We start from the raw sequence: 12,467 nt of genomic DNA on the forward strand, positions 1-12,467 counted from the left end.
TCTCCATCTCTCAAACCAGTGAAGGGGAAATCATAAAGGTTCATTCCTCCCCCACCCCAATGATAATAACTAGTAATTGAAATCAAATGTCTATCTCTTTATCACCTCTCATATCTGACCACTTTTCCCCTTCCTCTGAAAGCTGGATTATTAACTTAAGTCATGCTTTCATCTCTTGTTTCCACCATTTCAATATTTTTTACTTGATCCTGCCTCTTTTGTCACCCCTTTCTTATCTATCCTTAAAGACTGTCGTCAGGGTAAGATTTTAAGTTGCTAATCAGATCACGCCATACTTTTACATACAATTCATCATTAACTTCCCATTCCACTAAACTTAAACCCCATCTTCTTGGCATGGCACATGAAGGCTACAATAATTGAGTTTCTGCTTGCCTGTCCAGGCTTATTAGAAACTACATCACACTCTGTGTGTTGTAGCTATCTCAGAATTCATCATGTCAGTTTGCCCCTTCACAGATGTTTTCTCTGCATTGAATAGACTTCTTACTCTCAAGTCTTGCTTTCTTTGCCTAAGCAATTATTTCTAAGATTAATATAACACTACTTGTTGTTTTAATGTTTCTTTCTACATATTAATGTTATATTCTATCATTTTTGATTGCAATTATATACCCTTACAATTATATTCTGGGTTAAATAGGCCGTTGTGAGCTAGCCTAGAAATCTTACCATTATTTGTAAAGTGTTTCAATTAAAACAAAAGCCACAAGTTCCAAATGACTGACTGGAAAGCAAATATTTGGAACATAATCTATTTGTAATTTCATTCCCACTGGTTATAATACCAAATGAAGAAACAAGATCAAATCTCAGAGGAAGACTTGCTTGGTTGTTAAAACATATGTTTCTAGTGATGTAGGCATGAGAGAATAAAGAAAGGTATATTTCTATCTAACATTAAATTAAATGCCAGATGCTATTTATTTATGTATTTTTAAAAATTTTTATTTTTACTTTATTTTACTTTACAATACTGTATTGGTTTTGCCATACATTGACATGAATCTACCACGGGTGTACATGAGTTCCCAAACATGAACCCCCCTCCCACCTTCCACTCCATATCATCTCTCTGGATCATTCCCGTGCGCCAGCCCCAAGCATCCTGTATCCTGCATAGAACATAGACTGGCGATTCATTTCTTACATGATAGTATACATATTTCAATGCTATTCTCCCAAATCATCCCACCCTCTCCCTCTCCCTCAGAGTCCAAAAGTCCTCTCTACACATCTGTGTCTCTTTTGCTATCTCGCATACAGGGTCATCATTACCATCTTTCTAAATTCCATATATATGTGTTAGTATACTGTATTGGTGTTTTCCTTTCTGGCTTACTTCACTCTGTATGATCGGCTCGAGTTTCTAGAAACAACAGGGCTTGGCTCTAAGTTTAAAAATGAACTACTAGGGAATTAAGCACTTAACTGAATGCTGCTGCTGCTGCTGCTGCTGCTGCTGCTGCTGCTGCTGCTAAGTCTCTTTAGTCGTGTCCGACTCTGTGCGACCCCATAGACGGCAGCCCAACAGGCTCCCCCGTCCCTGGGATTCTCCAGGCAAGAACACTGGAGTGGGTTGCCATTTCCTTCTCCCTTAACTGAATAACGGATGGCAAATAGTAGAGTTGAGTTTCTTACTGTCTGAGTGGGAGATTATAGATAAGTAAGGGGAGAAGTATGTTTAGGGGAGCAGTAAACACACACATATACATACATATGGGTTATAGCCAGCTGGTCTCCTCTGATCATGGAATTCTCCAGGGAAGAATACTGGAGTGGGTTGCCATTCCTTTCTCCAGGGGAATCTTCCTAACCCAGGGATTGAAACTGGGTCTCCTGCACTGCAGGCAGATTCTTTACTGTGTTTATTTAGAGTGGTCACTTTTTATGATTATCATCATATCCAGTTAATAAGGGATGTGATTGAAATTCTGTACATGTCTTGGTACCAATACCCTTTTTAGTCTCTCACTCCTGGAGAGGACTATCTTTCCCTTTATCACTCTTAGTCTTACCAGGCAGAGGCACTACGCCTTCCAGGTAAGGTCACTAGCCAAAACCTTATGTTTCCACTCTGTTTTTTAAATTTTGCTCCTCCTACTCACATCCATACTCTGCCCCAGGTATGCCATGTCTAGTCCTCCTGTTCTGAGCATCTATTATTTCTAGTATCCTCCTGTCCATTTAATCCTAGCTAGCCCTCTGGTTGTGGTAGTGGTTTAGTTGAGAAGTCATGTCCAACTCTTGCATCCCATGGACTGTAGCCTGACAGAGTCCTCTGTCCTTGGGACTTCCCAGGCAAGAATATTGGTTCTCCAAGGGATCTTCCTGACCCAGGGTTCAAACCCAGGTCTCCTGCATTGCAGTCAGATTCTTTCCTGACTGAGCCACCAGGGAATCCCTAGTCCTCTACTCATTTCTGCTCATAAACCTCAGAGCTTTGGGGGAAGATACTCTAATCCCACAGGATATTGAAGAAGAAAGTGGGAAAGTGGGATTTGCCCTTGAAAATGAAAGCATGCGAGTGTCAACTCCAAGTATGCAAGAAATGGAAGAAAGAAGACACACTGGATGAAGAAATGCAGAGAAAAGACTATTCCATGGACTGGCACCACAATGCATGAGAGAAGTCATCCCCAGGATATAAGAAGAGCAGAGAAGTAGATGTTATTTCCAAATTTACTTAATCTTAAAAGGTACCTTGCCCCTTTGTTAAAATGTAGATTCAGACACCCTACCCTAAGTTCAGCAAATCACAATCCTGTGAGGAAGGGGTCTAGAAATCTGATTTTTAAAGTTCCAGAGTGCTACTTAAGATTGGTTAATTTTGAAAAACCCTGGATAAATTGATGGTAAGCTCACAGAGACATAAAATGTCAAGAGAACTAGTAAGCAGGAACAATGATCTTCCTCATCCCGCAATACGGGATAATTGGGCTAAAAGCAGGGGTAAGTGCAGTGTCCTAATGCACAGAGTGCTGTGGCTTCCTTAATGAGCCTGCATTAACTCTGCTGGCTGCAAATACTTCTCAGTAAAATAGAAGTAAAATGGCTTTTACAATAAGACTACCAAGATTTTGTTAAATATGTTTAACCATTAAGGAAAACATGTGGGATGTTTACTTCATCTGAAGCAATCATTTGCTATTAGTATTTAGCCATAACTTTATTCTCTTTTTTGTTCAAAGTTTCTCAACCTGTGGTAGGGGACAGGACAATATTGTTTGAATGGCATATAGAGCAATCACAAGATTTCCATCAATTTTAGAACAAAGCTAATAAATTATGCTTTAGAGATTATCAATATATTTTCAGAGAATCATCCTAGACTCCTGTTCATTACTGATAAAATTAAAACAAGTACAATTTATCTTGAAGTTTTAATAAAAATAATACATATTTCATAATATTAGCACTAAAATGTCTCATACCAATGGTATGTAAAGTTGCGGTCCCTATTTTAACCTAAAGACTAGCACTCGAGGAAAATAATTTGCTTATTCATCATGTTTTATTGATTTTTTTTCAACTAGATTTATAATTTGAATGATTGAAAGAGAAAAGTGTGGACAAGGGCAATTCATAATTAAAGGACTTTTTATAACTTGTTTTGTAGTATCTACTGATTTGATTACTACTTCTGCAATAAAGCTTCTGTTTCTCATTCAGTATTCACAAAGATTAATTGTAATCAAAGCGTTTTTATCATCTTATTCTTTAAAATGTTGATACTTTTCTTAGTAAAAAAATGAATAGCTGTTTGAAATTTAAAAATAGCATTTTATGGAGAATAGGGGACAAATGAATCAGTATATCAAAATGTTTTTCCTTTTTATGAAAAGATGATTTAATTTTTAACATTCAGTTCAGAAAATTCACAAAGGGATAAGCAGAAGGGAGGTTTATGTATGTTCTACTGGTTACTAAAAAAAATTTACTTCCACATATTTTCTTTAGGCACCTAATTAACATGTTATTTAGTCTAATCCCTTTGAAAATTTGTTAACAACTATATTCTTTGTTTCATCCCTCAGTGATACTTTAAAATATCTTTCTTAACTCAATGCATAAATGAGAAATCCCTTGATTATTCAGTATTTTCATCATGTCCTTGAGTAGGACTGAGAAATGTTATTTGCTAAGAAAGAATTCAAGGTTCTAGAAGACTCTTGGAATGGGACTGTCTTTTAACACAAACCTGCTGTCCCAAGAAGACTCAAAAAGGTATCAGCATCTGCAACAATTGTTATTAAATATTCCTTCACTGATTCTCTCCTAATATTTTTTATTTTATATTAGAGTATAATTTGAGCGAATTCACCTTCACTTTTCACTTTCATGCATTGGAGAAGGAAATGGCAACCCACTCCAGTGTTCTTGCCTGGAGAATCCCAGGGACGGAGGAGCCTGATGGGCTGCCGTCTCTGGGGTCGCACAGAGTCGGACACGGCTGAAGTGACTTAGCAGCAGCAGCAGCAGCAGCAGCAGCAGCAGCAGCAGAGTATAATTAACAATGTGTTAGTTTCAGGTATACAATAAAATGATTCAGTTATACATACACATGTATTTATTTATTTTTCAAATTCTTTTCCCATTTAGCTTATTACAGAATATTGAGCAGAGTTCTCTGTGCATAGGTCCTTGTTGGTTTTCTATTTTAAATATGGCAGTGCATACATGTTGGGCTTCCCTAGTGACTCAGACTATAAAGGATCTGCCTGTGATACAGGAGAGTGGGATTCAATCCCTGGGTTAGGAAGATCCCCTGGAGAAGGGAATGACAACCCACTCCAATATTCTTGCCTGGAAAATTCCATGGCCAGAGAAGCCTGATCAGGTATGGTCCACGGGGTTATGAAGAGTTGGACAGGACTGAGCAACTAACAGACACACATACATGTCAGTCCCAAATTCCCAATCTCACCCTCTCCTTGACTTTTCCCTCATGGTAGCCATAAGTTCATTTCCTAAGTCTTTGAGTCTGTTTCTGTTTTGTAAATAAATTCATTTTTATCCTTTTTTTTTGTTGTTGTTAGGTGCTGCATTTAAGTGATATATTTGTCTTTCTCTTTCTGACTTACTTCACTTACCTCTGACTTACTATACTACTTCACTTGGTATAATAATCTCCAGGTCCATCCATATTGCTGCCGATGACACTATTTCAAAATGTTTGTAATGGTCAAATAATATTCCATTGTATATATGTACGACATCTTTATCCATTCATCTGTCGATGGGCATCTAGGTTGCTTCCATGTCTTGGCTACTCTAAACAGCATTACAGTGAATATTTTGGGTGCATGCATCCTTTTGAACCATGTTTTGTTGTTGTTGTTGTTGTTTTTCCTGTATGTATGTCCAGGAGTGTGATTGCTGGATAATATGGTAGCTCTATTTTTAGATTTTTAAGGAAACCCCATACTGTTTTCCATAGTGGCTATACCAATTTACATTCCTACCAATAGTGTTGGAGGAAACCCTTTCCTCTATATCATCTCCAGCATTTAGTTTTTGTAGATTTTTTGGTGGTGGACATTCTAACTGGTATGAAGTGATATCTCATTGTAGTTTTGATTTGTATTTCTCTAATAATTAGTGATATTGAACAATTTTTTCATGTGCCTCTTGGCCATCAGTATGTCTTCTTTGAAGTAATATACATGACACAAACAAAATGATAGATACATTTTCCAGATGGTGGTGAAGGTTATCATAACCCAAAATACACTTGTCTTAAATTACAATTTTATATGTAATTTTATAACTATACATACTATGATGCATTTAAATGTCTAAGTAGAGGAAGGATGCATTATTAACAATAAATTTTATGTTTAGGCGAGTTAATCATTTGTGATTTTGATTGATTCATATTTTATGTACACCAACAATACATCATTAAACAATGGACTGTAGAAGAATAATGTGAAGATAATTTGATTATTTCAGTAGGTAAGTGCTTTGCTCATATGTCTGTAGGGTGATTCCAAGATAAATACCCAGTTTCTTGATGAAATTCTAAATGAATCTTTAAAGTCTGAAAAGAAAAATAGCATCAAAAGGTATCCAATCCAATAATTTTACTGGTTTCCCATTTATGTTGTGAACTGACTTTTGGGGAAAGAATTTCATACTTCCTGCCGTCTCTTGCTCAGGTCTTCTTCATACCTCAAGCTACTAGTGTGCTAAAACAGGTTTGGTGGTAACAAAGTTAGCTCCTAATTTGCAAAATCCAGTGGGTTCTCTGTAGTCTCATCTCTGTTGTCCTCTGTAGCATTGCTGCTGCTGACTCAGGTCTTCTTGAAATGTTCTCTTCTTTTGTGTACTTAGTATTAATATTTCCCTCAATCTGATTTCATCTCCTCAGTACTCTCCAGGGTTTTAGTCAAGGTTCTCTTTTCTCCTTATTTTATAATCCTCTTTTTTAAAAAAATGTAGTATAGTTGATTTGCAATATTGTGTTAGTTTCAGGTGTACAGCAAACATATAGTCCTCTTATACAATCACACACATGATCATGGTCCATATGCTAGAGACCCCTAAAACTCCACCAGGCTCCAAGCTCTTCCTTGCTTTCCTGGCATTTCATTTCCTTCCCATTCCTGCATAGAACATTCAGATATTTCAAGTACCAGATGACCCAAATAAATGTGTTCCGTTACCCTCCATACTCTGCACAGCCACACTGTTTCGACTCCTGAACAATTTATGTCTATTTAATGGCGTCAACATCCATCCATGTCTTCAAGAATTCCTATAATGTTCTTTTAGATTTCCGCCTCCCTTATACTACATTAGATTTGTCATAAATTCAAGTTAATTCCCACTCCAGAATATCTCAAGATATGAAGACTAAGAGTCAGGGTAAAATAAAAGTCAGTTAGAATGTGTAATAGTGGTAGAAAAGGAAAAGGAGGAGACAGATTAGACACAATTCTCTTTCTATTCCACCATCCCTCCTTGGTTAAAATTCAAGTATGTCTCCATATTTCTTACTAGATAATATTGAAAACTGCTAATGAGGCATGATCTTATCCAACTATTTTCCTAAATGCCTACATTTTCCCCCTGTTGAATGTCATTTTATTCATGCATTTAAGTGATATATTTGTCTTTCTCTTTCTGACTTACTTCACTTACCTCTGACTTACTACATCTTACTACATCTTCTACTTCTATACTACGGTGCCTTTGTTTATTCCACTTTCCTTCTCTGCAATATCTTTCTATTTTATTTCCTTCTGGAAACTCCACCTGTCTCCACTAATTCTTTCCCTGGAACCTCCTGTGACAGCCCACAAGTACCATTACGTCTTCTGTGCTTCCAGGACTTTTGCTGTTCTCTTGCAGTCCCTTCTTCACTAGGCAAAGCTCCCTTCCTCATCTGTCTGCAAGCTTTGACCTCTTCAAGGGTGCAGACTGTTAGACACTTAGCACATATTCATCCAGAAAACTGATACTCAATGATAAGTAAGTGACTGCTTTCCTTAAAGAATATTCACATTATGTAATTGTAGGGGATATTAATTGGTTCTTCAAATTATTTTATATCAATAATGGCCACACCAAATTTGCTCATGTTTAGTCCCAATTACCTATTTTCCTACTTCTTGTAGCATAATCTGATTATGACATTTGGTGCTCATTAAGTCACACAGGGTCTTCCCCAGTAGCTCAGCAGGTAACGAATCCACCTGCAATGCAGGAGACACAGAAGAGGCGGGTTCGATTCCTGGGCCTGGAAGATCCTCTGGAGAAGAAAATGGCAGCCTATTCCAGTATCCTTTGCTGAAAAATCCCATGGACATGGGAGCCTGGCAGGCTTCAGTTAAAGGGTCTCAAAGAGTCAGCCATGACTGAATGACTAAGCACGCATAGTCACATAGATCATAACAAATAGAAAAGGCTCAATAAAGAAAACTTCACTGGGAATGTGGTCATCATAAGGGGGACTCCGTGTTTCTATTCAGTGCAGGCTATTAGAGCTGTAACGCTAACAGTGTAAGAGTATTTGCTCGTTCAGTCCACAAATGCTTACTGAGAACCGGAAACAGGTATAATATGCACAATATAAATTAGAATGATTTATCTTGTAAAAAGTCTTTCCTAGTATTTAGTTAATGACTTCTAAACAGGGAACAATCTTCTATTGCTAACACAGGAACTGAGTGAGTGCAGAGCAGGTGAATGGAGAGCCGGACTCCATTGTTGCATGCTCCTGGAGCACGTTATAGGACTCTATGGGCAATTCTGGTATCTTTTTGTCCTTTGAAGATCCTCTCTGTGAATCCAGTCATTTAAATCCAACCTTATAACACTCCTGGGAAGGGAGGGCAAATAGGAGAGAAATACCCTTCAAACAGAAGCTCACACCCTCTAGAGACACCTGAGATAGAAAAGAAAGGAGATAATTGCCTGTTTCTCTGTTCTACCTAAGCCCATTTGAATGAAATGGGAAGAAAGAATCATTTTTATATGACTATACAAAGACGAATCATTTCCTACTTTCCTTTGTAACTGTGATGGAAGCAGCAAGGAACTGAGTCTAATGAGAAAGATGGCTGGTCCACATCCCAGAAGATCTCAGTTCCAATACTGTGGCTTTAGGCAAGTCTAAGTCTCTTCTGAAGGTTCTCACAGTTTCTTTGTATGATGATGCAATGCATACGGTATCCCAGAAAGCACATCCCTACTCTTATGAGTTTCCTTTGCCAACTAATTACAAGAAAGATTACCAAGGGTACCATGAAACATCATGGGACAATTTCTACACTGACTCAAAGATGTGGTAGTTTGAAAGGCGGTCATTTCATTTGTAGACAAAGGGAAGATAGAGGTTTTTTACTCAAAAACAGTTACTAACTATTGTGCTTTAGATAAAGGATTTGCTGTATCATCAGGAAACAATGTGTAACTTCTTTGGATAAAAAAATTAGGATTTTTAAATGTAAAAATTTTATAATATATATAAATTTAAAGCACTTCTAAGCAACCATGATATAAATGATTTTTGAGTGTAATGTATAGATAGGGCCACACTTTTTAAGTGCTTAACTTAATTAAGTTAGAAAGTAAATATAGGAAGATATAATAAGCTTCACAATGAACAACAGTTTACAAATCTTATTTTAGCAATTCATCTTTAGTGATGATACAAAAGATGAAGTCCCTTGTTATAAATACTCGAGAAGGGACTGGAATCCACAGTTATTTCCCTTCAAGTGCTATGTTGTTAAAGTTTTATTGACCCTGCCTTTCATGGACTTAAAAGCTCTTGTGTCATATTCAGGGAAGCAAATTAGCTGCTGCCTTTTCATCTCATATTGGAGGATATCTTCAAGCGAGATCTATGAACAATAAACAATTGGCTGAGAAAAAAAGGAAAGTGAACCAAATGTGTTGCTGGGAACAATATATTCATAAAAATGGTAGAGGAAGATAAAGCCAACAATTGTTAAAAATCAGCTGATCACACTGCTTTCTATATGGGCACAGCTGGAGTCCATGCTAATATAGAAGTCAACTCAATTCTTAAATGTGAATCAGTCTAATTCCGAAGAAGTCTTCAGTAGTGATTTGAGACATAGTTATTACACAAGATTACCAATTACAATTGCTTTCACACTGCTATCCTGTACTTTTTTTTTTTTTTCCAAAATCCTTACCAATTTCCAGAAGCCAAGGTTGGGATAAGTGGATGTACAACCAGTTGCATTTCAATTTCACTTGCAGAGAAATAGCTAACTATTTCCTATCTGAGAAGTTTCCTCTAGACTATAAAAGCACAGAAATGGTATATATAGTGTATTCCAAGATTCATTTACTACTTTAGGATGCAGCAATGTAACAGAATTCTCCAAAAGAAAAAGACCCAAAGTGGAATATAGGGATAAGTCACCGCAGAGTTAGCTGAGATGGTTGATTTTGAAAAGCCCATAATGCCTTTAGTTGTTTTGCTGGATATTGTGCAGATATTTCAGAATAGTACACTTCACTTTGCCATGTTCAAAATGCTCACTGGCATAATTTGTGATCTGGGGTTTGCTGAATGCATGTAAGAGCTGAGACAAATTGGCAGAGAGAAGATACTGGCAAAACTTTGACATGCAATTCCTAGAAACTGAAGAGCTGTGTGACTAGTGTACAGAATGATTTTTGATCATAATGTTTTAGTACCAGACTGAGTCATTTAGCATCTACTCATTCCCTCAATTTATCCGTAAAGAAATTAAGGCTCAAAGAAGTTAAGTGACTTGTCTGAAGTCAAATGGGTTCAGAATCAGAATGTAATATAAAATTTCAGATTCAAAACCAAGTACTATAAATATATTGAGCATCTTACCTACTGCACTTCAGTCATGTCTGACTATTTGCAGTCCTATAGACCGGAGCCTACCAGGCTCCTATCTACATGGGATTCTCCAGGCAAGAGTACTGGAGTGACTTACTATGACCTCCTCCAAGGGATCTTCCCAAACCAGGGATCAAACCCAAGTCTCTTATGTCCCTCCTTCATTGGCAGGTGGGTTCTTTACCACTAGCGCCACCTGGGAAGCCCTATCTTACCTCCTGCATCTCATATTAATCTACCTCTGCTCCATAAGCTTACTGCAGTTAGTCGATTTATAAATAGTGTTCTGTTCTCATAGCCAGGATATAATTAATGTGAATGAAAACCCATTCCTTACTCGTGCCAATTCAATTATATCAGTCGTGTTTCAACATGTGGTAGAGTCCACTCTGAATACCATAGTCTCAGGAGGAATACATTTGTGTAGCTATTCTGAAATTGGAGTTTCAGGCATAAATTTGTATGTTCAGTTTATCAAGTAACAAGATGAGAAGGATTTTAGAATATAATATGAGGATCGGATATTGAATATTTTTTTTAAAAAAGACATTCCAACAATTCAAAATTTATTTCCATATTAGGCAAGTATTAATGAATTTGTTGCTGGTAATATCTGTTTGGAGATCTTTAAACATATTAATAAAAATAAGTCAATGAAAGTTAAATGATTTTTAAATTACATTTAACTGTTATTTTTAAAAACAGTTGATATAAAACTGACCTATTTAAGAAAGGGTGATTTTTGTTTTTCTTCTGAATTTGGTTATATATTTTCAAAATAATACTTTTTAAACTTTGAACTCCCATGAATAATTTAGTCATTTTACTATGAAGCTTTTTTGTCAATGGACATGAACTTGAGTAAACTCTAGGCGATAGTAAGGGACAGGGAGACCTGGTGTGCTGCAGTCCATGGGGTTCCAAAGAGCCAGACACAACTTAATGACTTAACAGTAACAATATGAAGGTTTTTTAGGAAGTCTTTGGCTGTGTGAATCATAACAAACTAGAAAAATTTTAAAGAGATGGGAATGCTGGATCACCTTACCTGTCTCCTGATAAACCTGTATACAGGTAAAGAAGCAACAGTTAGAACTGGACATGGAATAACTGACTGGTCCCAAATTGGGAAAGCAGTATATCAAGGCTGTATATTGTCATCCTGCTTATTTAACTTATATACAGAGTACATCATGTGAAATGTCAGGCAGGATGAATCACAAGCTGAAATCAAGATTGCCTGAAAAATATCAACAACTTAAGGCAGAAAGTGAAGAGGAACTAAACAGCCTCTTGATAAAGATAAAAGAGGAGAGTGGAAACGCTGCCTTGACACTCAACATTCAAAAAACTAAGATCATAGCATCCAGTCCCATCCCTTCATGGAATGTAAAAGGGGAATAAGAGGAAGTGGTGACAAAAATCAATGCAGATGGTGACTGCAGCCATGAAATTAAAAGATGCTTGCTTTTTGGAAGGAAAGCTATGACAGACCTAGACAGCATATTAAAAAGCAGAGACATTACTTTGCCCTCAAAGGTCTGTACCCTCAAAGTGATGGTTTTTCTAGTGGTTGTGTATGAATGTGAGATTTGGACCAAAAGCAGGCTGATTGCCGAAAAAGTGATGCTTTCAAATTGTAGTGTTGGAGAAGACTCTTGAGAGTCCCTTGGATTGCAAAGAGATCAAACCAGTCAATCCTAAAGGAAGCCAACCCTTAATATTCATTGGAAGGACTAATGCTGAAGCTGAAGCTTCAATCCTTTGCCTATATGACACAAAGAGTTGACTCATTGATAAGAGATGACTCACTGATACTGGGAAAGATTGAAGGCAAAAGGAGAAAGGGCTGGCAGAGAATGTGATGGATAGATAGCATCATGGACTCAATGAACATGAATTTGAGCAAACTCTGGTATAGTGAAGAACAGGGAATTCTGGCATGTTGCAGTCCATGGCATCGCAAAGTCAGACATGACTTAATGATTTAACAAGAACAATATGAAGTGTGATTATAAAATTAAGGAAATACATATAAAACAGTTGAATTACTCACACAAGAAATGCAAATTTATATTTTGAAGCTGTG

The 12,467-nt window shown here is 37.0% G+C and overlaps 1 protein-coding gene across 1 annotated transcript in view; it reads left to right on the forward strand.

Annotated features, from left to right (window-relative positions):
• Nucleotides 1-12,467, forward strand: part of ZNF804B (zinc finger protein 804B) — a 580,773-nt gene that overhangs the window by 254,144 nt on the left and 314,162 nt on the right. The window lies entirely within an intron of this gene.

This window comes from Capricornis sumatraensis, chromosome 5 (genome assembly GCF_032405125.1).
Source record: "Capricornis sumatraensis isolate serow.1 chromosome 5, serow.2, whole genome shotgun sequence".
Classification (NCBI taxonomy): domain Eukaryota; kingdom Metazoa; phylum Chordata; class Mammalia; order Artiodactyla; family Bovidae; genus Capricornis; species Capricornis sumatraensis.